Here is a 24,586-nt window from a genome sequence, read left to right as displayed (position 1 = left end):
AAGTTAGACTCAATATGCAAGATAAACATTAATGACATCATGTTTCCCAATATAAAGGATTTGGAACTGGTGATTTATCATCTCAGCCTAGCACCACACGTGCTTAGTCTAGATCCACACATCTGTATCAGAGACAGTATGCAATTCACATTTTCTGCCATTTTTATAAGAACAAAGATTTGGTGTAAAGACTTAGTCACATACAGTATTTAAAATGATATATCAAAATCATCAAATGAATTACAAATAAGACATGATGAACTAGTGTTTAGAATGAGAAGGACATTTCTCACCAGGTGCTAATAATTTGAAGGTAGATTTGACTGCAGGCTCATATAAGTTGATACAGCGCTCCCTTAATCAAAGGATAGTTAAAAAGAATATGAAATGAGCTGACACATTTTGACATGACTGCCGATTGCAGATTAGGTACATGTGCACTGCACATTGGGAATGCATTGGAAAGAGTTTTCATTCCCTTAAGTTATGGATTTTAAATCAGTTCCTGAGATGAGCATTTCAAACATGTAAGCCCACAGTTCTGAAACACTCACCCAAACCTGGGAAATGGAACATGTGCTTCAAAGTCTTGCCCATTCCTGCATGTCTCCATTTTACTTTGAATTACAAAGGAAACTATAAAAGGACCAGAAGAAAATGCAGATAACTTTTTGGTTGGTAGCACGGGAAAGAATATCTAAACATAAAAGCAAAGGAAGAAACCATAAAGGAAAACAGTTAGATTTGACACATAAAACTTTAAAGTATCTGTAAATCAAAACAGAGTCATAAAACTACAGGGCAAAAGAAAAATATGTGTAACTGAAATATTGTATTTTGAATATATTGTGGGTTCTTATTTTGAATGCATTGTATGGAAAATGATAAATATTATTTATTAAATTAACTCTTCAACAAACTTTAAGTGAACTCGTACAGTTTGAGCTTCAGTGGGTGACCCACTGTTCCAGAACTCACATGCGACCTGGGACGTGAGACTTTCAGTGCTAAAGCCAGGACAATCCTAGGCAGCCCTGGGAGTCAGATAGACCTGGACCCAAGTTCTCATCGCACCATTCCATGACCTTGAACGTGTTACACCACTTTAGTGAGTCTCAATTTCCTCATCTTTAAATGGGTGCTAGTACAACTACTTAACTCCTAGGATTTGGGGGAAGATTAAACAAGATAAAATATACAAAGCTCACAGCCCTGGTACATCGCACATGCTCTATAAATGGCAACCATTATGATTTTGATTATGATTATCAGCACTGTCATTATCGTCACTGTTTGCCAGCTGCAAAAGCCTACTAGTTTCTTCTCAACATCTAGTCTCCTATTCCTGTCTGCAGAACCCCAGTTTGGGGGGAAGGTTAAACAAACACTGCTGAATTCCTGGCTAGGTCATCAGGACCTAGCTCTGGCCACTGAGAAAAAAGGGGAAGTTTTTGGTTGAGACTTCCAGGAAGGCTCCTTAAACTATGCAGCTGCGTGGGGAGGGCATGAGAGGGCATACTTCATTGGTGTGGACATTTTGTCCTTGGCTCTTCCACTTCTTCATGCCAGGAACACAGACTTGATTCTGGAAGCAAAGCAGACATCCTGTGACCCCAAAGGTGACATGAACATGCTAACAGTGGCTTAGTGGAAAGACATAAGGAGTCCATTTTTCTGCTGGCATCGTGGAGACACTTACAAATTCTGAATTTTCAACTTTTGGACTTTTTGTTCTGAGAAAAAAATAAAACTCAACTTATTTAAGCCACTGTTTCCAGGTCTGTGTTATTCAGAGCCAAATAGAATTCCCAACCAATACACTAGGCATACACTAACAGAAATGTAGGCAAAGGATTTCAACAAGCAATTTAACAACAACAACAAAAATGCAAACATTGGCAATTTAACAACAACAACAAAAATGCGAAACTTATTACATTATTATTATTACATAAATATAGACATGACACCATGGTTAGCTGTCATGTTGACAATAAAATGGAGAATAATATTTAAAATACCATATTTAATAATCACCAAATGTAACAATTATTTTTATTATGTATGTTTTCTTCTGACTTTTTAAATAAATAAAATGCAATAGATGCAATAGAAGCTCCCTTTATCTTCTTACTGATCCATTTACTTCCCTCCCTCTCCAGATCCTGAAGATGCTGTGAATCCTCCCTGTCTAGGTTTTTATACTTTTACTGCATAAGTACATACACAAAACAATACACTGTGAACAAGTTACATACTATAATTCAATACTATAATTTTGAGGTTTGTTCACATATGTACAGAATTTATTCATTTTAATATTGCTATTGTGTTTGTATAACGATACTATAATTTATTTATCAATTCCTTCTTCACTGGATATATTTTTTTAAAGTTTTGCTGTTAGCACATCTTTGAATATACATGAAAAAGTCTCTCATTATTGTTTTAATTTGCACATCACTGATTATTATGTGTTTTGTCATTTACTTGGTTTTCCTGTTCTGTGAATACCCAGTTCCTAGCTCATGCATATTATTTGGTGGAAATTTTGCCTTTGCCTTATTTATTTGTGGGAGTTATTTATATATCCTGGATAATGATACTTAATTAGTTACATTTGCTCTTTTATGAAATTGCTTTAAACTTTAACATCAAATTAATCAGTCTTTTCCTTAATTTTTCTTCTTTTTAAATTGAGATATAATTCACATAAGATAAAATTCATCCTTTTAAAGTACGCATTTTGGTGTTATTTAGCATATTCAAAGTTGTGCAACCATAATCACTATTTAATTCTGGAACAGTCTTATCACTCCTCCGACAAAAAAAATCTCATAACCATTAGCAATCACTCTCTATTTTGCCCACCCCCCAGGCTATGGAAGCCACTAATCTACTTCTATCTCTATGGATTTGCCCATTCATATAAGTGAAATCACACAATATGTGGCCTTTTGTGATGGCTTCTTTCAGGAAGCATAATGGTTTCAAGGTTCATGCATATTGTAATGCATATGTGTACTTCATTCCTTTTTATGACTGAGTAATATTCCATTGCATGGATATACCACATTTTGTTTACCTATTCATCAATTGATGGAAATTTGGGTTGTTTCCACTTTGGGACTATCATAAAGAATGCTGTTTTGAACATTTATGTACAAGTTTTTGGGTGGATATAGGTTTTCAATTATCTTGGATATGTGACTCATAGTGGACCATTTGACATTCCTCCTAGCCATTTTTGAGGGTTCAAATTTTCCATGTAGTCCCCAGCATCCCAACGATACATTTTTTTTATTATAGCCATCTTAGTGGATATGAAATGATGTGGGATCTTAGTGCGGCTTTGATTTGCATCTCTTTGACTATCAATGTTGAGCATCTTTTCATGAGTTTGTTGGTTATTTGTATATCTGTTTTGCATAAACGTCTATTTAAATCGTTTGCCCATTTTTTAATTGGGTTGTTTGTCTTTATATTGTTTATTTGTAAGCATCAATTATATATTCTGGGTACTAATACTTTATATTAGATATATGTTTGCAAATATTTTTCCCATTCTGTAAGTTTTCAATTTCTCAATAGTGTCCTTTGAAGCACAAACACTTTAAACTTTGATGATTTCCAATTTATCTATTTGTTTCTTTTGTTGCTTATGCTTTTGGTGTCATATGTAAGAAACCATTGCCTAATCCAAGGTGATGAAGATTTATTCACATTTTTCTTTGAAGAGTTTCATAGTTTTAGTTTTTTACATTTAGGGCTTTGATCCATTTTTTAGTTAATTTTGTGTATGGTGTGAGATAGAGGTCCAACTTCATTCTTTTGTATGAGAATCTAGTTGTCTATACTTAATGATTTTATTTTGTGAGTACTTTAAAAAATATTAATATTTTCCTATGGTTTTCTCTAAAAGGTTGAAAATTCTGGTTTTTACATTTTGGTCTTTAATCTATCTCAGGTTTCATTTTGTATTTGGTGTGTAAAGCAGAGATCCAATTTTCTTCTATATAGCTATCATTTGACACAGTGGTAATTGCTAAATATCCTTTTCCCCTCTGATTTGTAATGCTACATCTGTCAAATAATAAGTCTTAATACATGCTTGGATATGTTTCTGGGTTCTCTATTCTCTTTCCTGCCATTCTATTTGTCTAACATTTAAATTAGCATAAATTCATAATGTCATTAAATTTTTTAAATTTAAATGACTTTTTCATTTTTAGAACTTCTATTTGACTCTTTTTAAAATTTAGCTCTACTTTTTGTATGATTTTCTAATGTTTCTTTGTGATTTCTATTCCTTCTTTTACCCCTAATCAATGAACATATTGAATATATAATCTCATTTAGACTATTCTATAATATCCAGTTGGGGGACATTAATCTGTTTTCTGTTAGGCTGATTTCTCCTCATGGAGATTCCTATCTTTATATTACGAGGTCATCCTCGTGGGCAAGTCTGAGGGTGCTCCTGCTAGAATCCCAAAGATTTCACCTATTTGGTAACTTCTTTTAGGGTAATTTAGTGATTTGAAATCTCCACACCAGGGGAGCAGGAAACCTTAAGACTCCTCTCCTGGTCACGGTGTTTTCACTTCCATTAGGTGACTCTTCCATATTTTCTCACATGGAGTCCAAGTGTATGCCAAAATCCTTCCCAGTTCCCTGGGCAGATGGGCCTTTTCTAATCCCCTTTTAGTGGAAAAGGCAACTTCTAAGATTTCCAGCTTTATCCAGGGTTAGTATTAATTCTTCTTTGGAATACCTATTTACATATATTGTAAGGATACATTTAAATCACTGCAACATAATGAGTGTTTGTAGACCCCAAATTTGAATGGATTAATATTTTAAGATGATACATTCCTTTCATGAAATTACCTTATAATGTCATTGTACTTTAGAGCTCGATTAGAAAAGGAAAGAGCCAGGACATAGACCTTCCTAAAAAATGGGTTGCAGAACAATGTAATCTCCTTTTGCCTAGAGCAAAAGAAACCCTCATTCTGCCTCCTGTCTCTAAAAAAGAATTTCATACCCCTGGACGTTCACTGTTCTAAATTGCTCTTGATGAACAAATGTGTAAATCATAGGCATCAAACTATTTAAAACTAGACAACAGTTCACTAAATTGGGGGCAAAATCTTATTTTGCACTTTATAACATTGACATCTGCTGACATATACCAGCAATCTTCAAGATTCTAATCAGTTATTTTTATTTAATTTTACATATCTAAAAGAGCAATTCTATATAGTTGGGTTTTCCAGCAATTTCGTTCATCAGTCTCCATCATTCACAGGTTTTATAATGTCTGTAACTTTTTGGATTATAACATTTGTATTTCCTTTGAGTAGTATTTAGCCTAGCGTCACCAGTATCGAATAGATAACAAAAAACTTTTATTGATGTTACAGGTGCCACAATGTACCCATAGAATTTCCAAAAAGCATAAGTATTGCGAAGTTTTATGCAAGCCAAATCAATCTTACTGTTAAAGTTACAGGAAAATACATTATGAAAATACCATGATGATCCTTCAGTAAATTAATTAAAAAACCTCCTATGTTAATCAAAAAGTTCTGATTGTGTTTTTACGTCTCTTAAGGAAAGGAGTAGTTGGTCTTAGCCTCTACTAACAATGATTTTGTTGGCTTTTCAAGCAAAACCTAATGTCTCCTTAAAAGAGATTTAAAGTGGCAGAACCGAGAACCAGATTATGGTGGGAATGTAAGACATATGAAGCCTCTTGGAGAATCTTAGCAAAATAATTTAAACAATATTAGTAAGGGAAAATGATTTTTTTCTATTTTACTCTATTGCGAGTTCCATTTAATAAAAAGTTAATTAATGAAGACCAATCATTTGACTTCCTGGATTTAAAAAATAGTCTCTTTAAGTGTATGCTAAAATGTGCTTAATATAGTACAAAATTTATCACATTTTCTTAGAAATACATAGATTTGTATCAAGATAATGGGCAATGAGTAACATTTTCTCCAAGCTATTAAATTCTTTTAATGTTCTGTAGTACAGGGAAATGTAGCTCTAATTTGAGGTTGTACTTTTAAGGATTCTTATCTGTATTTCTCCAGTGAGTTGTTATTTCAGAATATTTTAACCCTTAATAGAGAAACCCCTCAATTTATATTCCTGCAAGTTGAAACCAAAATAAAGTATTTGGAAGTTTCTGATGCTACAAGGTTTAATTTTCCTAGCACAACTGAACTATTAGAAGTTTGACTGCTATCCAATATACTTAATGCCTTTTATGTTTCCTGTTCATTTTGGACGGGAGCAAGAGAAACGAGACTGGGTCATACTTTAAGTCAGCCCCTTAAGAACAGAGGATTTAAGACTAGAGATTGCACAGGTGTGAGTTGCCTGACCCAGTGTTCATATTACAGTGGTGAAGAATGACTTTAACTTCAATTCCAAAAACACAGGAGATAGCCCAGAGTCCAAAGCCAATTCAAGGAGATGGGAGATCTGAAACATGGAGAATCTTATTAAACCAATCAATCAAGAAATATTTGTAAAATGTTTAAAATATGTTTAGTGTTATGTTAGGCTAGAAAGAAATCAAACATTGAAGAAAAGGGAAAAATAAATACTTGAGAAGAGAAAGAACATTATATTACGTATTAGATAATAGTAGAAAAGTAAAATTAGTCTCAGAAAAGGGAACCAAAGAGCAAAGAAAATACAAGTAAAGGTGGGGGGGCATGGGCAATATACATAACCTAAACTTTTGTACCCCCATAATAAGCTGAAATGAAAAATAAAATAAAATAAAGAAAATATAAGTAAAACTAGAAGAATAAAATAGAAAACCAATTGAAAAAGAGAATTAAATACAAAAGCAGATTAAATAGCACTCATGAATAATTTTTACAAAAAGTGATTGCTAAGGAGAGCCACACTTGCCCAAGAAGAGGAGGGGAGAATTGAAGTAACAAGACCAAGTCTAGCCAGACTCGGTGGCTCCTGCCTGCGGTCCCTGCTAATCGGGAAGCTGAGGCAGAAGAACTACTTGAGCCCAGGAATTTGAGGCTACAGTGAGCTATGATTGTGCCACACTGCATTCCAGTCTGGGTGACAGAGCAAGACCCTGTCTTTAAAAAAAAAAAAAAAAAAAAAAGATGGAGCCTAAGATAAAATAATGTCAGAGCTAGGGGGAGCATCAGAAACTGGACTCCCTGGTCCTTCCAGGACAAAAGGGAAGGCCCCAAAGAGAGTTAGTGTCCTGCCTTAAGATCACACAAAAAGACAGACCTCAGACTAGCACCCAAGTCCCAGACTCCCAGGCTGCCACTTGCAACACAGTTTCAGCTCAGGGTCTCAAAGCAAAAGAGAGAAAATAATTAAAGCCGTGGCCATAAAGAGGAAAAAAGGGCTTGAGAAAAGAAAGAGAGGGCTTGAATGGAGGACACAGTAGCAAAACATCGTTAGCAAGGCCTGAATTCTAGGAGGTCCAGCCAAGCAGAAGAGAGTGTGTATTTTATTTCCACATGCCAAATAATTATTAGAGTTTTAAAGTGCCCTTTGGTTCTTTCATAACACCTACTCTTTTTTTGTTCATCAGCACTAAAATACAATCTGAGAAACTCTATAGCACACTCGACCTTTTTCAAATCTCCCAGACAAACTCCAAACTCACCAGCCTTCCCTATCTCAGGAGTGTGAAATCTTATTTTCCAGTTCTCTGCTCAAATTTAACAAGCCACCTCCTGCTTAACCTTCTTCTGTGAAACCTAAAAGCACTAGACAATTGTACGCCCAACCCTTGCTCCTCTGAACTTCCCAACTCTCCCCGTCAGGAATCCATAGAACCACAATTTCAAATCTCTGATAATAGCCCTCTGCCACCCCAGTGTAACACAAGGCTTAATTTTATATCTTTGCACCTTAAATACAAAAGACACCCCTTTCCAAAACAATAAAAAAAGCATCTTTCTAACCATCCTCTCACCCTTTGACTCTAAGAGAGAAGCATTTAGAGAGCATTCAGTTATCTACAAACTATCAAAGACTGATTAAATAAATCTATGCCGAGACTGGGGTTTGTTGATGATATTGTTGTTTTTACTGCTTTCTGGTGAAGATATACGCAGTGAAAACACTACGGCTCTCAATTAAGCAGCTGGGTGACTTATAAATATATATTTATGTTTGAAGCCTAAGTGGCCATTGGCTTCCCTACTGTTTTACTTAGCTAACAAAACAACTCTATCAAAGTAAGTATTATTCCAAAACCCAACTTCCTGTGCAGAATGCTCCCATATGCCCCATCAGTCTAGCTCTCTGATGAACTACATCGTTTCTTATAAACTGTCCATGGCCCATAAATTTCCAAGCATAAAGGCTATTACTGTGCTGTGAAAATCTGCTGAGAATTTGGGCCTTTCAAACTCCGTTTTACCTGGTTGGAAATGAGACGGGGAGAAAGTCCATCTGCAAACTTCCTCTCTTCCCCTCCTTCTCAGCCCCACTTCCCATTTTGATCACTGAGAATTATTTAATGTGTACAAGACTGGAAAAGGGGTTTATTTTCACTAATTTTATGCCGCTTCTGCATCAAATTAGCATTTTTCCCCCTGCAAGTGCTACATAATAGGGTAGAGAAAAGAAAGATTCGGGCAATTTTCTAAATAATCTGGGCAATGTGGATTAGAAAACTAAGAAGGTAAAAATAATCCTTTCTTCTTGGACTGGCTAAATAATTCTATATAATAGTGAAAGACGGATCACAGGAGATGATTTAGAATCCCAGTGAATGGCTGGATCTAGTCTACAGCATTACAAATTATGCTTCCAAGACTGCAAAATAATCAGAAAATGTAAGGCTGCTACCAGATCTCTAGTTTAAAAATGAACAACATTGTTGGGCATCATCATAACCATCACCAGCATTATCTGTTCTTAGGTTTGTGCTTTGCAGTTTAGAATGGGTTCACAAACGTAACCTCATTCAATCTTTATGAATTAGGTACAAAGGATTTAGAAGAAGCAATGGGGAACTGGCATGTCCTTGTCCCTGAGACTTCTTGACAGCTCATCACTAACTTCATTTGGTTTAATTTAATGATTAAAACAATAATGATGATATTGACAGTAGGTAGACTATAAAGTATGACCTGGAGATCAGGGTATCAGTAAGCATTTGCTACAAAGGAAATTAAAACGTAAGCTGATGTTTTCCAAAGTCAAACCATTTAAATTCGTCAACATCGAATTTGATGTCTTTGAGAACAAATTAATCCGTCTCAGAATTTTGAAGACAAATAAGGAGGGCTCCCCAAGTAAAAGATGAAGTGCAAGAAAAGCATAAAGGGAGGGAAGGAGGGAGGATTTTGTTTATATCAGACATGATGTTTCAAGGGTTTTTTTCCCTTGTGCTAAAGAAGCTGTCTCACCTTGCCAGCCTCTAACCTAGAATGTGTCTTTTCCCCTTCACACTTCCATTCACATCTCATTAAGTAAACAGTGAGATGCTCTCCCTATTGTTAGCCCCTTTGATACAGAATTACAGTGCTTTATTGAAGAATTCTTCCTGGCAATATAAGAAAATTGTGGTTATTTGTGTGATGTACATATTCAGTGCAAAAGGAGCTAGTATATTCTAGAGAGAGAAGAGAGGTTTTGTTTCCTTAATCACTTTAAAATCATTTAAAACTTCATTTTCAGGCAGTTATCATCCTAATGTGAAAATATTCATCAAATAAACTAATTGTATCTAATCTAGAGGATTTGGGGTAGAGGAGAACACAGAATGAAATAACATCTGAGCAACGCAGTGTCTGGGTCTAAATATTCCTTTCCGGGAAGTCCTCCTTTCTAAATTACTTAACATCATGAGAGTTTTCATATTTGATTTCTTGAAAAATATTGTTTATTGTACTACAACATTTACTCCACAACAATTAGGATCCAGCAATGCCATATTTTTTCCGTATCTAATTCTCTCTGCTATTTATACATGATTCTCACTAAAATTCTCTTTCCAGGGAAATATTCGAAATTAATAATATGGTTCGTTATCCATTACATGCTGTTGAATGATTTGTAAAATCCTGATATAAAAATCCCAGGTGATTAAAATATGATATAAAAACTAGCACAGGAAGTTATTCTTCATATTGTTTACTCTGAAATTCATTTGTTTGAAGTGCTTATGTGTTGTGCAAGATGAGGTTACTCTCTATCATGCAAGTTTTCTTTTAAAAAGATCATAAAATCTCACTGTGAATATTTAACTGAAGAGTAATAACATAGTGTCAGATACTTACACAGCATAATGATGTAACACTCTGCATTTTGACATCTGTCCAGACAGATGTTTAAAGCTTAAGTTCATCAAGATTTTTTTTTAAGTTTTATACAAAAAGATCTGGGAATCATTTTTTTAATACCAAAGCTACTTTTTATTATTTCACTGTCAACAATTTAATTAATTTAAATGGAGACAGAAAAGCCAGTGATTTATATAGGCTTTCCAAGAAGAATTTGGTCGAACTGAAAAAAAAAAAAAAATCCACAAGCAACTTTTCTTACTGACACACTGTCATCAATCATCTTGTCTATTTACATGGCTTATATGTACACATTAAATATACTTTCTTATTTTAATATTTTTTCTTCATTTGAATTAGTATAGCCATCAATGTGGATCTTGAAAAGGAATCATTAACCTTTAAAGCAACAATAGCCATGTTTTGTTAGGATATATTCAAGAAGTAATCTTGAGTTATCTTTTTCATGTGCCATAATGTTGCTGCTAAATATGAATGTGATATATTTCTTTTTAATTAAAAGTAGTTGCATTGTGGTGTGATTTTTAATAACTTTAGTGTCTTCAGAGTTCTACATTTTAGATTCATGTTGAAACTTGTACACCACCACATGCTGATTGCAAAATTCATTAGCGCATAAATCATGTTTTAGTGATAGTCCTTTAAACAAAGTTGGTTTGATTGTGAAGTGCTCACTGGTTGGCTTATTTATTATGAAGATTTGTCAGGCAGAGCAGTTAAGTTAATCAGTAACCAATAAAAGATTTAAACCTATAGATATGTCAGCCAATTTATTACTGAAACAGGTTTGGGGCTTCTTAATAAACACTCACGAAAACATGTTGTAATGGTTACTTCAAAAACCTTATTTCCAAACTGCATGCAAAGTTTAAAGGAGATTCCCTAGTTCAGTTGAAAATAGGGAAGAGCATACATTATTTTCTTGAGTTTTATTATCTGACGATATGTCCATAGAAGATACTTAACTTGATTTGCTTTGGAATCAATATGCAGTTTGCTATTTCTGTTTTTCTACAAGGCTTAGTGTGCTATCATTTAAAATAGCCCTTGTCTCTTATAGGTAATAATACTAATAATTTTCAGTACGGTTAAGGGAACTCACTCTTAGAAGGTTTTGATGTTTTAATTTTCTTATTTGATAAATCTTTATGAAAGAAAACATGACACAAAACATAATTAGGACCAAATTCAAATTGATGGCTGAAACTTTCTTTTTCTCCACTGGACCATTTTAGAAAACTAGTAGAAAGCATGAAACATTAATCCTTTAAAAGTGGAGTTTACATGTAAGTTGTGAGACTTTGAAAAGTCTTTGGGACTCAGTTTCCTCACAGTGCTGGGAAAGGATGGTAAAGGACTGGAATAGATCATATTTAAATTCCTTGCAAATATTGGAATTGCATGATCCTATAAGTCCATTAACAGTCCTCATTTAACTCACAAGAAAATATATTTGTAACTCCAAAGCTGATACAATGCTTTGCAAATAGTGCATTTTTAATAAGTAGTTCCAAGCCATGTTCCCAAAGAGAAAATTAAGGAAAGCTTCAAGGTTTGGTCTAGAAAATTCAGGTCAATCTAATCTATGATGGGGATGGACAATTAACATTTACAAACAGAATAAACATTTTCAACCATTTTTGGCTAAATTAATTCAGATGATTGCTAAAATTTCCACTTCTTTTCACCAGGGTCTGTAAATATGTATTCTTTCCATATTTGTCTTTATAAGGCTTTGGGGATAAAGTTTGAGGTTTCTTTTTTTTTTGGTCTATTCATTTTAACTCTTTCAGTCAGCAAAAAGCATACATAAACCACTTTCACCATAACAGTATCTTCTGCTGACGTAAAAATGATTATAAATGTAGTAAGCAGGAGACTATGATATTTAGCTGTCTTTAAATGAATTATGTTGAAGTGGAAAACTCATTTTCACCAACCCACATACTCAAGTACAAAGCTATGTCTTTCTAATGTACCTTCTACTTGTGCCCAAAGTTCAGTATATCAGTATAACTGAACTATTTTATGTCAGTTTTGTACTTGATGCTAAAATAAGAACGGGGGAAAAAAATCCCACCTGGAACAAATTTTGAGTTTCGTTTGATGCAATAATTTTCAACATCATACCCATTCCAAATCTGTTTGCAGCATAACCTCAAAGGTTGCATAGTCTCTGATGGACTTGCTAGAAATTGCTTTAGAGGAGCAAGATTCTAATTTTCTTCCAAGTGCATCTCTCTTTGAATTGAAAACAGTAATAATGGTGGAAACACTGTACATATGCTGATACTGTTTTGACTGCTGAAAGTGCTGTAGCTCAAAAATACACTAAAGGATATAAGGCTCAAAATATTCAACTGTGTATATTTCCATGATACCTTAATATTTTGTAAGTTAATGGCATATTCAAATAAATACTAAACTAGTAGGCTTTATGGGCTTTTCCAGGATATCAAAATATGCCCATAGGAAGCTAGGTATATTTTTGGAAACTGTAATTATAATTACATGGTTGCATACAATAGAGAAAAGCAAAGTAACAGTGACAAACAGCGAAGGAAGGAAAGGAGGGAGGGAGGGAGGAAGGAAGGAAGGAAGGAAGGAAGGAAGGAAGGAAGGAAGGAAGGAAGGAAGGAAGGAAGCACCAAAACTTGGTCAAGGGTCCTTAACATCTCTAGGTCTCAGTTTTCTCGTCTGTAAATTGGAGATAATAATTCCTCTCTGACAAATAGTGCATGTAAAGCACTTAAGTCAGAGTCTGGCATGTTGTAAGCAACTAATGAAATGGTGGTGAATGTTATGGTATTAGAAGAAAGGGTGGGAGAGAAGGGAAATCATATTCACTGAGAACCTTGTCAATGCCTCTATGTCAGCATTACACTTTATAAAAAGTTTTATATAGCTTTTATTCCTTGCACTAATCCTGCAAGTTGTTAAGCCTTTGCTATGGTTTGAATGTTTGTGTCCCCTCCAAAATTCATGTTAAAAGTTAAGTTCCCAATGCAACAGTATGAAGAGATGAGATCTTTAGGAAGTGATTAGGTCATGAGTGGGATTAGTTACCTTATAAAAGGGCTGGGGGAACTAGCCAGGGTTATTTTGTCCTTCTGCTTTTTCTCCATGTGAGAATACAGCAATCGCCCCCTCTGTCACAGGAGAATGCAGCAAAAAGTTGCCATCTTGAAAACAGAAAGCAGCCCACCAGATACCAACTCTACTGGCAACTTGATCTTGGACTTTCCAGCCTCTAAAACTGTAAAATATAAATTCCTATTCTTATAAATTACCCAGTGTCAGGTATTTTGTTATAGCAGCACAAATAGACTAAGATACCCTCTTCGCAGATAGGAAACAGACATTTTTAATGGTAAAAAGACTTGCCAAAGATGGAGAAGTGATCAGTGACAGTGGCATTCTTTGGTCTCAGGTCTGTGTTTCCAAAGGTCATGCTCTTCCCATACATTCATCAGGCAGAAGCTGGCATACCAATTTCTAATTCAACCTCCTGATAGGCCAAAAAGACACAGCAAAAATTAGAACATAGGCCACAATGATTACTTTCATGACTGAATTGGTCCCAAAAGAATGTTTTCAGCCTTTGACATGAACAATAGCTCTTCTTTTGAATACAGTGTTTATCATCTTATTCAATCACAATGGAATTTTAGAAAACCTACTGCTAGTGAGTTTTTTTAAAATTTTAATTTAAACGTTATTTTTATTGTGCCCCCAAACTAAAATTTCATTTATATGACTGCTAGTCAAATATTATACATGGATCTGAAACAGTTAAGTAAAATGAACATTTTTTTTTTTTTAATGATACCTCTCATGTAAGAAACATGTGTATTTATAGATCTTCTGGTAATTCTCTGCATTAATTCCTTGACCTCAAACTGACCGGAGAAGGTCAACAATTCCTGTAATGTCCCTGAGTGGTACATTTTCATCTCTAACTTAGCTGAAAACTATATAAAAGCACAGGCAGTCAGAAAGCACCCAAATAGCCATAAAGCTGAGATGACCCTAAAATGCAAGTTAATCCCTCCAAGGTCAATTGTAATTTATGTTCAATTAACTGGCTCAAGAAGCCTGTTTCAGACAGAAGCCAGAAATTAGGAAGCCTGTTGCTTGATTTTTTAGCAGGGAATATTTTCTGTGATAGCCACCATCCAGGGCCCAAAGAGGCTATCGACAGGGCTTTCCTGTAAGTGAGCACAGTTACGTCTTTTCCATGCTACTCAACTGACCACATAGACTCACTCCAGGGATGTGCCAAAAACCTGGAGGATTTGGAAGGAAAGTCTATTGTTGTTGGACACTGCATTAAATAGAAGAGCCAAGCTCAGTCTCCATTTCAACATAGAAGGTACAAAGTTAAGCCTCCTTTAGGATACATTAAAAAGACACAGGAGGCGCCTGGAGGGGTTCCCACTGACCAAACGTAAAAAATTTGAGTGTCAAAATAAATAATGTAATAAATCATAACCCATTAAATAAAATAAGAATCCATTAGCCCATTCTGATAGAAATAAGTAAATGATTAAATTGATAAAGTTAGAAAACAGGCAAAACCCTTCCTTACAATGGAATAGAATGCCAACTAATAAATATATAAAAAACGATGGAGTTAGAACATCATCAATGGATGTTAACACTAGTGAATAAGGGTTTGATGAGGAACAGAATATTTATGTAATAATCTCCAAATAATTCCCACTTGGCAGACAACACCTTGTGATCAAAATAATTAGAGTTAATGTCACCAATAGTGGGACAAACAGACATTATGTGCCAGCCGATACCACGTACTGGGGGCACAACATCACTTCTGTGGTGCTCCTGCCAACAATCCATAACCTAGATCCAGTCATAAGGAAACATCAAACAAACCCCAACTAAGGGACATTCCACAAAATAACTGGTCTGTACTCTTCAAAATGTCAAGGTCAAGAAAGACCAAGAAAGGCTGAGGAAATGCTTGTTCCAAATTTAAGGAAACTAAAAAGACAGGACAAGTGAGATGTAATGCATGATACTGGATTAGACTTCGGATCAGAGAAAAAATGACATAAAGGACATACCGACATTGTGGCACATGATATTGGGGCAATTGATGACATTTAAATATGGACTGTGGATTAGATAATAGTATTGTACAAATTTAAGTTTCCTGATTTTGATGAGTTTTCTATAGTTATGTAAGAAAACACCCTTGTTCTTAGAACGTACACACTGAAGGCTTTAGTAGTAAAGGAACATAATGTCACCAACTTACTCTGAAATGATGCAGAAAAAATATGAATTATATGAAAAAGTAATAAAGGAAAATTCAAAATGTCTATGATTAGTGATATCTGTGTAAAAAATTAAATGATTACAGAGGTTTCTTGTACTATTCTTGCAACTTTTTATAAGTTTAAAATTACATCAAAATGAAAAGTTATTAAAAATTTTTGATTAAAAATTGCACCAAAAAGTCATTATTAGTTTAGAGAGACATCCTGGAATATTTAAAGGTGCGATGAACTGGCATCTAGTGTTTGATTTAAAATGGGGGGAGAAAGAGAGAGAATAGATGAAACAAAGATACCAAAATGTTGATTATTGTAATTCTTTAAGTTGGATGATGAATACATGGGGGTATTTCATACCAATCTCTCAATTTTTGTATGTGTCTAAAAACTTTCCAGAATAGAAAGGTTTTAAAAATTTAAATCTCTCTAAATTGATGCCCATGCTCCAATCCCAGTAATGACAATTCAACACACTCTCTCTCTCTCTTTCTTTCCCCAGTTAGCCCACACTCTTGAGATTCAAGGCAAAGAATCTGGATGGTTTGGACCACTGTCCAATTATAATTTGAGTTCAAAAGCAGCATTTTATAGGAATTATTTGACATTTAATGAACATTTACCTATGTCCCAACACAGGAAGTGATAGTTACATGTGGGTTTTCTTAACACACTTTGTTAATAACTAGTGATGAGACTCATGCTTATTATTCTTTTATTCAGACAAATATTGTACAGCATGGCTGGAATCAGACACCCTCAGGGAAAGAACTTTTCTCACCGCACTTTGAGATGACACATTCCCACACATTGCACATAACTTGAGGGTAAGTCGGGAGTTTTCCATCTAAGGTAACATTCACATCTTCAACTGGCTATTTAGAAAAAAACTAAATTCTAGGAAATTATTAATAGTAGAAAATAAGCACTATCTAATGTGAGATTGAAAACAAATGTCAATATCAAGCTCCAGGAGACATTTCCTGAAATACGGCAGAACCAGGATTCCTTCTGGAAACCCTGATCAAATAGCAGATCCTTGTGTTTGCTGTGGTTTTCATCCCTGAAGGAATCCCAAGTTGCTACTTAATTTAGAATTGGAGAAAGCAATGTAAAAGTGTTACTAAATTAAACCATTTAGTGGCAATTACAATAATAACATGCAAATTTGTATAGCGTGTTTTAAAAAGCACCACATGGACATGCATTATTTAATGTTATTCTCACAAACACCTGTAAAGTAGGATTAGAAGATAGAAGCATCCCTATTTGACAGGTGAACAAGCTGATACTACAACTGGTTTCACCAGGGCTACACAATAAGTACATGGGAATGCTGGGATTAGTTTATAAGATTTCTAATTTCCAATCCTCTCTTTTATTTCCAAGAACAATGACCAGAAAAATTCACAGGAGGCAAACTTTTAATGAACATTCTTATATTCATAGAAAGTTCAGTACATTACCTGTTACTGTTTCTAAAGCATAATTTACAAGTCAGCATAGATTCAATAGCTACACATAGGTTCACAAAACAATATCAGATCTGTTTTTGGTCTTCTGCAAAATTTTTAGCAGAATCTGCTATCAACATAGAAACATACAACTTAATGCCATGGAGATTGTCCTGTCAGCATCATCATGTGCCCAGAAGGATTTTAGAAAAGTATTTTTATTGTAATTAAAAGTGTCAGACATTAAAATCAACCTGAAATATTTTAAATACTAAAGAGAATTAACCAGATAGAATGACTGGTCCAAACTCACAGTCATAAAGTGGGTAACACCATCGAGTTAAGCTTTATGTTCACATACAGATTTAATTCCTATTAAACATAATGAAAACACTGCCTATAGACTTCATAACCAAACTTCACTAAAAATTGCAGCATTGTCATTTGAAGTATAACGCATTTTTAAAATGGCTGTTATAGAGCTTGTGCAGATATGGCGAATGAGAGACAGAAAAGTTCAAGAGCAGAAAAGGGTAATGAAGTCACCCCTCATGGTAAGCGCTATGAAAGTGGTTGATAAATATTTCATAAATAAAGTTGAGGTAAACACAGGGTATTCTTAGACATCTCCTACTTTAGTTTTAATATTTAAAACAAATTGATGTATCCCCTATTTCGCAGGTTATTGAGGGATTCAAACTCTAAACCTCCCTATATTCATTTGCTAGGGCCGCCAGAACCGAATACCACAGACCAGGTGACTTAAAGAACAGAAATGTACATTCTCACAGTTCTGAGAGCTGGAAGTCCGACATCAAGGTATTGGCAGGTGTGGTTTCTTCTGGGGCCTCGCTCTATGGCTGGCAGGTGGCTGCCTTCTCACTGTGTCCTCACCATGGTCCTTCCCCCATGCTTCAGCACCCCTGACATCTCTCCTTGTGTCAAAATTTCCTTTTCTTATAAAGTCACCAGTCAGAGTGGATTAGGGCCCAGACATATGACCTCATTTAATTACCTCTTTAAAGACCCTGTCTCCAAACACAGTCACATGCTGAGGTACTAGGGTTAGGACTTCAACATATGAATTCTGAAGGGACACAGTCCAGTCCATAGCACACCCATTGTCTAAAGCCTCGGCCAATTCGGGGAGAGTTCTGAGCCAAGTTGCATCAAATTTCAGAGGAGACTTGAGTACCTTCCCCAACCCACACTTAGTTTCAGATTTTCAGCAAACTCATGTAGTCCAGATTCCCTTTGTGCCCTATTTTCTGCCCCGTATAGAAAGTGTAGATGTACTGATTCATTCTAATCATAGGGCGCAAGTTAGAGAAAACATCCCTTAACCTATTTGGGAGCTATCCAACTGTATTTGTTCAAAAACAAAAACAAAAACAAAACTACAGATATTTAAGCTACTAGTTGAAACTCATTGCCCCATGCGCCCCATGACCAGCTTGACAGCCACATATTTACCTTTTTTTCTGTTTCTATAATGAAGAACAGGTGAAATTGCTATCAGATAAAAGAGTAAACAATTTAGTCAATGACATAGGCCAAGTATTTTCATGGCATGCCTTGGGGTGAGTGTGTGAATCCACCTGATGCTTATCCACAAGGCTTGTCCTGCTTCTTACCTCAAGACACTACTCGATGACTATGATCTCTCCCCTTCTGGACGGAAGAGGTATTATGAGGACGTGTCTGCTGGTCAGGAGTGCCTCAAGATGTTGCGGAGTGTTGTAACTCTGCCGTTTGTCAACTGTGCAAACATGAAGAAAGAGTGATGCCATACCCCACTGACAGCTTGATCTTCCACCTAACAGGTGACTCCAATTGTGGCAACCTTGCCACTGAGTTTCACACTATTTTCTTGCCCCCAGAATGACAACTCCGATGTTTCAGAGTAAAAATTACTGCAAACACACATCTAGATGAGTTAACACACCCTCTCCTGGAAAAACAACTCAAAATGCTTAAGCGTTCCTGAAGAAAATTACACAGCCATGTATAAAGTGTTGCCCCTTGATCTCCAAGTCCATCTAAGTCCTTGATGCTAGCCAGCAAGCTTTATGTTTCTGGTCAGCTCCCTATCCTGTTTCCCGTGGTGACTTTAACATTTAACATCAGCTTTCCCTTTCCTCTGCCCTTAGGGTAACCAAGCTTCTGAGTTTGTCCAGGACTGAGGGGGTTCCTGAGATATGGGCCTTTCAGTGCTAAAATCTAGTTACCCTTCTGCCTCCTCACTCGTCATCAAATGGCATCACTGCCCATACCTCAAAAAAGGAAAATGAAGGTTATCAAGTATGAACCACCCCTAATTCTTCCTCCACCATGCCCCTCTGGACATATATTCGTAACCGTCACTTGCCTTCAACCTTGGAGGCTCATGTATTCCGCTGCAGGAGCACAGCTGCCTTCCCCAGCTAGACGATGCCCCATTATTTAACACCTCTTTCCTGCAATTTCAGCATGTCCTCCTCATTCTCCTCATTATACAAATATATTCAAGTCTTTCCCTTCTTCAAAATGATATATCCTTGTTCCTCTTTACTGACAGCCTACTCCTTGCCCTTCTTTCACCATAAACTTCTTGAAAGAGATCCCAAATGATCTCATCTACTCCAATGGCTCCTCCTAAGGTTTTGTCTCTGGCCCAGACCTCTCTACTAACACGCAGACCCATGTCTTCGCCTTCCTAAGGAGCGTCTCTATCTCAATAACCCAAAAGTACCTTAAACTCAAAACATCTAAGTTTCTCATCTTTCTTCCTAATCAGCCCCTTCTTCTAAAATTACCATCCCAGAAGATAGAACCATGATCTCAGTTTTCCAAACCAGAAACCACACCATGGCTCTCCACTTTATATCTCATCCCCCACATCTGTACTCCTGTCTCCTAAACATCTTCTCTTAGTCATCACTCCCACTTCCCATCCCTACCGTTATCACATCAGTGTTTTCACTGGTTTCTTAGCTCCTTAATTCTAGTCTCATCCCCTTCAAACTGTCATTCATGAGGCTGACACCTGTGAGGTCATGGATTGAGCTACTCTTATTACCTGGGCATAGACAAAACCTTTTATCTAGCCCTCTCCACACCAAAGTGACCACAAGAATATCTCCTCCGGGTTAGTGAGAAATTTCTAATTTGTTCATGAAAATCTATGTTGCACTGGCTTTGTGGCTTAACCAAATAACAATGAATATTGTTCAGAATAAATGAACTGAAGACAGTCCAGGAGAGGACTGTGTTTCTTTGCAGGAATGTCATTTGCTGATGGGCAGCATTGCATTCGTATGGTGACCTGACTTGGTCTCTATTTTTACAGTGTTAGCCCCTGTAATCTGTATTACCCTGGCCTCTGGAAGTTAATGGTTGCCAACAAGTCAAGTTGTTACAGAAGCCACTGGTTACTTCATGACCTTTTCTGTTAAAATCTTCAACTCATGTCCTACAATGTCCCACACACACCTCTTTGCTCCAGCCACACTGGCAAACTTACAACTTTCTAAGTAAGCCACTTTCTCTCCCAATTCAGTGTCTCTATCTGGAATACCCTTGGCCTGTAATTTCAACATTCTCAAACCAGCACCTTCAGAAATTAACATGAAAGCTTTTAGTCTGGAAAAATAAAATAAGACCTCTGGAAGGTTACATCCACCTAGAAGCTGTGCCACTCCTGGGACTGTTTGCTTTCAAAGCTATTCCTTGCCCTTCCAGGTTACAGGACCCCGGAGTGTGTCTCCCCCTCTTCCCCTCCATAACTCCAGCTCCCACTGGACATGGCTGCTAGGGTTACATCTTCCACCAGGTGATCTCACCTCCTGGAGTTTGGTGACTCCTTGCTCGCTCTTTCCCTCCAGGCTAGGGGTGGTAACAGCTTCCTGCTATTGCTTGCCTCTGGGTTGCCTGGCTACCACCTGGTTGACTTCCTGGTTGGCAGCCTCCCCTGTACCCTATGTAACCAATTTCCTGCGTTAAATTCCTCCCCTTGTATACACTCGGAGTGGTTTCTGTTTCCTTGATGGAACTCCAATATAAAAACATTTCTTGATCTCTACTCTTCACCTTAGCCCACTACAAAGGCTTTTGGGGGTTCCTTTCCTCCAACTTGTTGGTTTGATTTTTGTATTCCCACAGCACCTGTGTATACTGCTACAGATTGGTGTTGTGGTTTTTTATTTTTTTATTAGTTCTACCCCTCAGTGAGCTCTTGGGACAGAAACAATGTTTTGTTCATCTTAGTATCTCCAGTGTCCTGTTGACCACTCAGTGTGCTCATGATTCCAAAACATACATACACACAGAAATTTTTCAGTTTTAAAAAGGATCTGATGTAATATGCTAGAAATGTATGAGGATTTAAGGCAAGATCCAAACTAGTATAACATAGAATTTGAATGAGCACCAGAAAATTTGTGGATATTTTCAAGCTGGGCACTCTGGCATCACTCTTTGGAATATGGCATGTTGTTTTTCAGTCTACTCAATCACAGTCTGGTCATTGGTGGAAAAGTAAACTTTTATTTCAGTGAAGTAATTTAATCAATCAAGATATTAATTATCCTCAGTAAATTCTTTGGAACAATAAGGCACTGTCATTTTATCTTCTGGTGACTGAGCAGATGAAATCAAAGTGTCTTAGAATTCTAAGAGACACTTTGAACTTTGAGGGCAGAATAATATTCCTTTATGAGTTAGGATTCCTCTAGAAAAAAAAATCTAGAACTCTCTGACAGGGATTTTATTATTTTATTCAATATAATTTAGAGCAATTCTTTATCACATTCTACAGTGCAAAATGATTTACAAAACAGAAATATATTAGTATCATTTAGGGATTAGGGAAAAGATCCATGGAAAATGAGTTGCATGTGTTCTAGCAAGAGTCAGGATTACTAACCAGGCTGCCTGAAAGTCTGGTCACTGAGCTAGTGACTCCCATCCCCAAAACCTGTCCACTAGTGGACCCTTTTCAAGTAGGGCATAGTTATGGTACAACAGTATTTTCCTATCTGTACTGTATTATTATGGACACCTTGAATTGGATATATAATCCTTAACCATTAAACTTTGACATAAAGTAATGGTAACATCCTTTAATATAGCAATATTTTTACCACAAGGAAACCAGAAAACAGGCTTCTAATCCTCCCCTTAAGATTATAGAGGGATGTGTAAAAAGAATTCATTTCTCCTTAATCATAACAGCATATTCATGTTATAAAATTTGCCTAGAGTTGACTTCCTGCTCTGGTGTGAATCATGGTGGTAGCTGACTTGGCAAGGTATGGCCCATGTGTTGTGTGAAATAGTGCAGGTGCCAGGTGCAACAAAGTCACCATTGTCTTTCTGTAATAAAGTCAGTTTAAACAGGTAAGTGTCTGAAAGTGAATCCCAGTGTGCTCAGTGTCCAGAAGGTCAATTATCGCAGGGTATTAGACAATTGGGATTGCATTAGTACTAAGCAGGTTGCTTTAGTTTTTGTTTTTAATAATGCAATGCTAGTGTATTAGAATAAAGAGCACACATATCAGCAAATATTGAATCAGACATTGTGACACAATGGCAGATCTAAATTGCCACAGTTTATACAGGTTCCACAAAACAACACTGACCCTGAATCATACAAAAACATTTTATATTTGATTTCTAGCAAATTCCAGACTTTTGCTTTAGAGGAATTTTACTTGAAACAAGTGGCTATGTCTTTTTTTTTTCCTATTTAATGCATAGATTCCAACCATTGTAATGATTGTTATAGCCCACTCCCAATATTTGTGGTGAGGGGAGTGGATATTGAACCAATACACACTTTAATTTTTTTCAAGCAACTTCCGTAAAACTTATTTTACTTCAAATGAGATTTTATAATGCAAGCACTTACTTGGATTTTTCACATTTATATCTTGTTATTATTTTAAGATATTTCCTCTTAATATGAAAATTTTATTATTTTTGAAATTCTTCATTTGACAACAAAACAGGCTTTTCTAAAATCAAAGAACAGAGCTAAGAGCTAATACCACCTTGATGGGAAAATTATATTAAAATAGTAAATTGTTACTTATATAAATGTTTATTAAAGTGTCATATTTTGCTGAATTTTACAAAATAATTCATCACTTCTTTTTAAAGTCTTACTTTTTCCTTTAATGAATATTGTTTCATTCAGGGGAAACCTAATCATTTAAAAATGATAAACATGAGTTGAAATGTTATAGAAATAATATTTGTTTGAATAACATATTTCAAAAGATTTTTAAAGTAGTGTCTTTATTTTAATATATGGGCGAATAAGTACATTTCTTTGTTGCAAAATCAGATAAACTCGAGCACTTAGCATTTCTTGGCATTAATTCTTGTTGTCTAGGCACCCAAAGTTGGTTTAAAAATGCTAAAATTACTGAAGGTTTTTAACTTTTCATATAGAATTCTAAAAGGACAGTGGATATATATTTTCCTATCTGACACATTAAGATAAATCCATCTGACTGATTAAAAAATTAACTTTTTAAAAGTTAACTTGATGGTTACAGATGTTTTAATTTTTGGAAGCCATCACATACTCATTTTCCTTTCAGCATTAATTATCCATAATGACCTCCACTTACCACATACTCTGGAGAAAACTGTATTTGTTTACATTTTCCAATGTGTTTTAAAATAAAAACAGTTTTCATTATTAACAATAATGAGAAGACTTTTTAATTATTAAAATCTTGGTATTTCTGAAGACTTGTCTCTGGCTATTTTAAATAGAAAGTTCTAACACTAATAAAACTGTTACATAAATTCCCCGAATAATAGCTTAATTACTTATAAACTCTGGAAACAATTAGTTTATCATCCTTTGAAGTGAGTAAGGCAACTTGCCAGGCTGAGAGCAGGAACGCTTGTCACTTTTTCATGTAATGAGCTTAGTTTCTTTTTGTTATTTTAGATTATTTTGAAAAGGAAACTCGATGGAATACACTTTAATGTTCAAAAGATTAAAAGTTGAATCATTCGCTTCATAAATGGCCTCTGCAATAACACTTAATAAAGTACCAAAAGAAATATTGAAGGCTCTGAAGATTATAATTTATGTTCTTATGGAAATCATTGGAACAGATAAGCTGGTTCAAAGATAAAGTGGTGCTTGAATGACACCAATATTGTAAAAGATTGACGAGGACTGTCCTCTCTTTCAGCCTCATAATATCATCCCTCATACAAACCACCAAATTACAGGAAAAGCCTCTTCCCGCTAGCAGCTGCCCTTTGCTTTCTCGCCTTACCTTTGTCGTCCCCGCCCCCACAGCTTCTGCTTCTTGCTGTCTGTGGGTCTCTGTCTACCCCCCTCCCCCCCCACACACACCTCTTTCTCCTCGCCCTACAGGTCGTCTCTCCCATTGCCCCTGCGCCTCTCTCTTTTCCATGGCAGTTCACTGTCAGGTGTTTTTTTTGTTTTTCCCCCCCATCTGTTCAAACATAGATCAAAGGAAGTCCTGCATATAAGTGGTTATTGTGA

The 24,586-nt window shown here is 35.8% G+C and overlaps 1 long non-coding RNA gene across 1 annotated transcript in view; it reads right to left on the bottom strand.

Moving 5' to 3' along the window:
- The window catches only part of LOC123636442, a 73,336-nt gene extending 52,395 nt beyond the window's left edge, over positions 1–20,941 (bottom strand). The window contains exons 1-2 of the long non-coding RNA XR_006734536.1: positions 20,895–20,941; positions 18,708–18,832 (exon numbers count right to left, since the gene is read on the bottom strand). This is a non-coding gene — a long non-coding RNA (uncharacterized LOC123636442). The remainder of the gene's footprint in view (positions 1–18,707; positions 18,833–20,894) is intronic.
- Between the last annotated feature and the right edge of the window lie 3,645 nt (positions 20,942–24,586).

This window comes from Lemur catta, chromosome 4 (assembly GCF_020740605.2).
Source record: "Lemur catta isolate mLemCat1 chromosome 4, mLemCat1.pri, whole genome shotgun sequence".
NCBI classification, from domain to species: Eukaryota; Metazoa; Chordata; class Mammalia; order Primates; family Lemuridae; genus Lemur; species Lemur catta.
Note: the sequence above shows the minus strand (reverse complement) of the source record. Positions and strands in the feature narration are given on the sequence as shown.